The sequence below is a fragment of the Olea europaea genome, chromosome 14 (genome assembly GCF_002742605.1).
Source record: "Olea europaea var. sylvestris chromosome 14, O_europaea_v1, whole genome shotgun sequence".
Taxonomy (NCBI): domain Eukaryota; kingdom Viridiplantae; phylum Streptophyta; class Magnoliopsida; order Lamiales; family Oleaceae; genus Olea; species Olea europaea.
In genome coordinates, this window is record NC_036250.1 from 15067254 (window position 1) to 15073827 (window position 6574).

Genomic DNA, 6574 nt, shown 5'->3' on the forward strand with positions numbered 1-6574 from the left:
TATAAAAAATATGGAATCAAATTTAGAAATTGTTAATAACAATATTAAGATAGGATAAAAAATCCTATATAAACAGATTGAATCAAAATTTAAAGAATTAAAAAATAAAAAAGATTTTTATGTTTCTATTGAACCACCCTTACCGGCATATGTTATAGAAGAATTAGAAACACAATTCTTTGAAACTACAGGAGAAGAATTAGAAGCTTATAAACAAAGCTTAGAACAATTAGCTATGCAAACTGAAAATATATATATGAATGATCCTCCACCTAAAGAAGAAACTACTGAAATTAATACTCCACCTTTAAATTAACAAGTTGAAAACCGGTCGTTAATTGGAGTAGAACTATATTAATACAGATTGGACTCAAGTTGAATCTGATGACTGAAATTTTGAATGGATAAAAGCACAAGAAGGCTACAATTTCAGAAAGGAACCAAAAACTATATCGACCAAACATATACATTTTAGAGATAATAATCCAATAAAATTATTTATTGAACAAATTCCTACTACAGGAATATGGTTAGATATTGATGATAGCAATAATAAAAGTGAAATTATTGACTCTTGGGCAAAAGATACTGATTTAGCTGTTTCTTTTCATAAATGGAATACCACTTAAGCCTATAACTTTATAATCCACACCTTTAGAGGAATTACTTCAGATATTTGGAGAAGAACTTCTGAAAAAACTAAAAATAAAATTAAATATAGCGAAAAATCTACAACTACCACAGATAGCAATGAAAGTTTAGATGCTGAAAATTTAAAGAAGTGTTAAAGCGAATTGAAAATTTTTTTAGATACCTTTTATTAGGAGAAGTTATACCCAAAACTAAAATTGATATGATTACTCAAGAAACTTTACAAGCTGAAAGAGAAATGGAACTATTAAAAATTTGTGATATGTGTGAATTAAATGAATATACTAAGAAATTTGAAAAGATATATATCAAAGCATCTAAATCTATAAAGAATGGAATCTATCAGAAGAAGATAAAAAATTATTAAATAGATATTTTCTTAAATTACCTTGGCCAAGGGGTCAGAAGTTATTTGAAGATTAACAAATTTATTGGAGTAAAATAGAATGGGAAGACTCTAACCACAAAGCTGATACTTTAGGAATGAGAACTTCATTCGCTAAAAGAAAAATCATCGAATGGTGCAAAAAATCTATGTACCAACACCTATTTAGAAAACATGGTAAAAAAGCTAGTTTATGTTGTTATGGAGAAATAACATCTGTACCATAATTTGGCTGTCACCAACCATCTAAAAAACCATATTATAAAAAGAAATTTAAGAAATATTTAAAACCTTGGAAGAAAAACAAAGGATTTAAGAACCACAAAAAATATTTTAAGAAGAAAAAACCTTGAAATAAGGAATATAACCAATATAAGAAGCCTCAGAAGAAATCTAAGGAAATTTTTTATAAAAAATGTAAATGTTTTACCTGTAATGAATTAGGATATATCTCTCCCAAATGTCCTAATAAAAATAAAAGAAAAAATGTTAAATCTATTAAATTAATGGAAGAAATTGAATACGATTCAGAATATGAGATAATTGAAGATTTAGACGAATTATCTGAAACAGACTCAATTTATGAGCTTGATATTAAAGAAATTGAGGAACCTGAATATGAACAGATATATATGAATCAAGAAATTATTGATACTGTTGAAACTACCTTAGATAGTGAAGAAGGAACTTCACAAACTGTTATGTTTGATGAAGAAAGATATGGAGCTATAAAAGAAAAACAAATATCTTTAAGAGATAAAGATGTTTTTATTAGACCAATACTACCTTGGTTTAACAAAACTATATACATTGCCAAATATGATGAAGTACCTATTAACATAGAAAATGTTAAGGACAATACTACTATACCTTTAATTACAAGAGAATTGGTTAATAGAGAATTAGCAAATATTAAAAGATCCACTAGAGAAAGATTAAATAATATAGTGATTGGAGGAATCCAAATCATGATTAAAGGATACTTTAGAGAGGGAATGGATATTCCTATACAAATATATTTAATGGATAATAGGATACTTCATGATCTATGGACGCTCTATTAGGAGTTGTCTCTAGAAATCTTGTATATAAGAAAATTATATTTACTGTAAGACTTGGATTTGCCATGTCTATATTAGATGAAAACTTAAGTTTATGATTAAATCTATATCACAAATTGATAGATTAAGTATGCCACCAAGAAGTAAAGCTGTAACTTTACATTGTAAAGCTTTATATGCTTTTCCCACTACACACCAAAAAAAAAAAAAAAAAATCAATAAAATTTTAGGAGAATTCATAGAAATTCATGAAGACTTTAAAAATCTAGCACAATTTACATCACCAAGAATGTTAAGTGAATGTAACATTTCGTTACTACAAGAGATATTACTTGATTTTCATCAACGATCTAGAAGAATAGACAATAATGTAGGTAATCAAGGATTAGCAACTTTGAATACTTTTGGACAATTTGTAGTTAGAATGCCTTGTAGAAGAATAGAAAGAAGTATCAGTACTAGAGAACTCTCAAGCTCTAGTAGACCATCTACAAGTAGAAATTACACAACTATACTTAGAAATAGTATTGATATTGATTTAAGAAAAAGTGAGGAAGATAATTTCTTTATATTAACAGAATATTTCAATAATCAAAATAACTATGAAGAAATCATAGCCCTTGTTAATACAGGAGCTTGTACTAGCCATACAAGAGCAGACTTAGTCGATCATTTAGTAGAAGAAAATTTGCCACAAGGAATAACTCTTACAGATTATCATGGAATTAAATATGAAATTAAAACATTTGTTAATCTTGAACTAAGTTTTAGTAACATAGAAGGAGAACAATTTAAGCTAAACCTTAAAATTCATAAAGATTATAGAAAAGGAAAAGATACTAGCCCAATATTACTTGGAATGAACTTTCTTGAAAAGGTATCACCATTTGTTATTCAGAAAAACATAATGCAATTAACTGTAGAAGGTAAACAAAAAATGTTGCCTAGAGTTAATAAAAACAAAGAATTAATTTATATAATATAAGGAATTAGATCAATCAAAACTAGTATTTTGAGCCCATATATTGAGAGAACTCTCAATTTACCAGACTATTGTATGGTAAGATTTCATGCAATACTTGATACTGGATCAGGAATTTGCCTATGTAAAAGAAATGTGTTCCCAGAACACTATTATAAAAGAGATTATAAGAAAACAATTTACGGTCAAACAGCTAGTGATATTGTTGAAATATATAGAGATTTTGTGGAAAATGTTCCTATTATTATTGAAAATAGAGAATATTTCATTCCACGAATATTTGCTACAGATAAAATTGGATGTGATATCTTCTTAGGAGAAAATTTTATCTATACATATAGCCCTTTTACGCAACATAAAGATAGTTTTGAATTTACTATACCTTGTAATCACAAAATTAAAACATCCAAAATTTATAAAGCAATTGGAATTGCACATCATCCGATTAACCATAAACCTAGACATCAGAGTTGTGCAGGTAATCGTGGTGGATGTTATACAGAAATCAATCAAAAACAAAGAATTCCTGTATTAAGAATTAACAAGTCAGAAGAAGAATTAAAAAATATTAAAATTGAACTAAAAGAATGTTATCATGAACATCCCTTAGCAAAATGGGACTAAAATAAACCTATGGCAACCATTGAATTAAAAAATTCAGATGTTAAAATATCAGGAAAACAATTCCCTTATAGCGAAGAAGATAAAAAGGAATTTGAAATACGAAATAAAGAACTTTTAGGATTAGGAGTTATAAGAGAATCATCTAGTCCGTATAATAGTCCGCATTTATGGTCAGAAATCATAGTGAAATTAAAAGAGGAAAAGAAAGAATGGTAATTGATTATAGAAATCTCAATTCTAAAACTATACCTAATAGTTATAAATTACCAATAAAAGATTTGTTAATAAAACAAATACAAGGAAGTAAATTATATTCTAAATTTAATTGTAAATCTGGATATTGGCAAATAAAACTAGACGAAGCATCAAAACCTTTAACTAGTTTTACTACCCCTAATCCATTAGGATAATTTGAGTGGAATGTTATACCATTTGGATTAGTGAATGCTCCAGCAATATTTCAACAAAGAATGAATAAGATTATTAGACCAATAAATTTTTTTTGTATTGATTATGTAGATGATATCCTTATTCATAGTAAAAATTTAAAAGAACATATCGAACACCTTAAAATTTTTTATTATATTGCTTAAAAATATGGTCTAGCCCTATCTGAAAGAAAGGCAGAGATAGCTAAAACTGAAATTGAATTCTTAGGATATATTTTAATAGAAGAGAAAATACTCCAACAACCTCATATTGGAAAAAAGATTATCGAATTTTCAGAAATAATTAAAGATAAGAAAGAGCTGCAAAGCTTTATTTGATTATTAAATTATTCTGAAAAATTTATAAAAAAACTGTCCAAAATACAAAGTCCACTTTACCAAAAAGCTTAGAAAAGTAATTGTATGGGAATGGATACAATATTGAAATGATAAACAAAATAAAGAAAATATATGAAAATTTACCTGAATTAAATATTCCAAATGATGATGATTTCTATATTTTTGAAACTGATGCATCTCTATTACACTAGGGAGCGATCCTCAAAAGAAAAGAAAATCATAAAGAATTTCTTTGTAATCCATTGTGTAAATGCCGAGAAGAACTTGTTGCATACACTTCAGGTACTTTTAAGGATGCAGAAACTAGATATGATATTAATCGTAAATAATGTTTGGCTGTTAAGAATGGAGTAGCAAAATTTGAACCTTATTTGTTACCAAAGAAATTTCTTATTAGAACTGATAATACTCAGGTGAAACCATTATTGACAAATAAACTTGGAACAAGTGCAGCTGAAAGGCCACTTATTAGAATGTAAATGTGGTTTGCGCCATTTAAATTTGATATTGTCCATATTAAAGGAAAAGACAATTTTATTCCAGATTTCTTAACCAGGAATGGAGCAAATCAAGAAGGAACTTGAAACATTGAAGTTCGAGACGAATGTGAAGATAGCTGCGATAGAATCCAGGATAACAATGATAGAAATGGTTGCTACCAAGCCAGTATTTGAGAAAGCCAACAGGGCTATATTATCTGAAGGCTCTAGTGCCAATAAATCTAAAGGTTTTTATGCCAATATTGAACAAGAAGCATTTAAGCTTCATAATCTATCTGTCAAAGAGAATACTACTTTGTCTCCCTCACCGGAGAAAATTTATACAAAGGATAGTATCTTTATACCAGAGCTAAATCACTCAAATATTATCAAAGTCTGCAACACCCCTAGTGTTATGGATATAAAAAATAAAGATGATTTTATTTTGGTATACGTATTGTTCAATCTTGCCTGTTGCTGGTGAGGAGGATGGATGAAAACTCTAACATATGGAACTTATAACAAAGTTAAGCTATATCTAGGAGCCCCAGCTTATTGGGTTCGCACTTTTTATGAAATGGGAAATATAATTTGTATTTACCCATTTGAATCATTAAAAGAAATTTCTATGCTGCCAAAGGATGTTGTCCGAACTATTGAAAGATATTGTCAAGTTCTTAAACACAAGAATATTTATATTAGGTTTTTTCCTGCTCATCTTGAATGGGAAGATGAAGAAGATAAGCTGCTTCCAGTAAGCCATGTCATAAGAATAGTTACCACTTCTAAGCATTTCCAGCCTCAGAAAAGTGAAGTTCATGAAACTACACCAGAAGACACTATCAGGATGATAGCTTTCTGGAGAGCCAAAGGATATAAGAAGCAGTTCGAGCATATCTAAAAGGTTATTGAAGAAAAATAAAAAGGTTTACAAGTCACAAGATCACATGATTTACAGTAAAGCTGTTGCACCCACTAAACAAGAAGATTGACACTATCTCGACACATGGTGTGATCATATCTTTGAAGGACAAGCTAGTGGGACACAGAAAACAAAAGAAGAGTTGTGCAAACAGTTTTAGTGTTATCCTAATCATAAGTGCCAGTGCTATTGCACTAAAGGCGACATCTCACCAATCTCTCTTCACCCATTAGAATTTTCGAAAGAGTGATTTGAGTCAAATATAGAAAAGTAAGGGACCCCTTTATCAGTACTTTATCAAAATCATTTTGATAAAGAAAAACTGTGGGTTTACCTCAATTATTTCTAGATTACGACAAGAAAACTTTAGGCTATAAAAAGATACCCAATATCTTACACAGTGAAAGCAACAATAATGAAGGACAACTGTGGAGCTTTTTCTAGTCTATAAATTGACGACTAGTTCTCAAGAGCGAGCATCGAGTCTTAAATAAAAAATTTATCTTTCCACCTTGTATTCCAAGTCTTGTAACAATTTCAATTTATTTCTTTGAAGTGAAGTGTGTAATAAGGTAATCTCTATGGAGTTTTAATTTCCTTAGAGAAAGTACCAAGAGTGTAGCCGAAGTATGTATATGTACTCTTATATGAGAGATATTAGTGTGATGTGTTTATGAAAGTT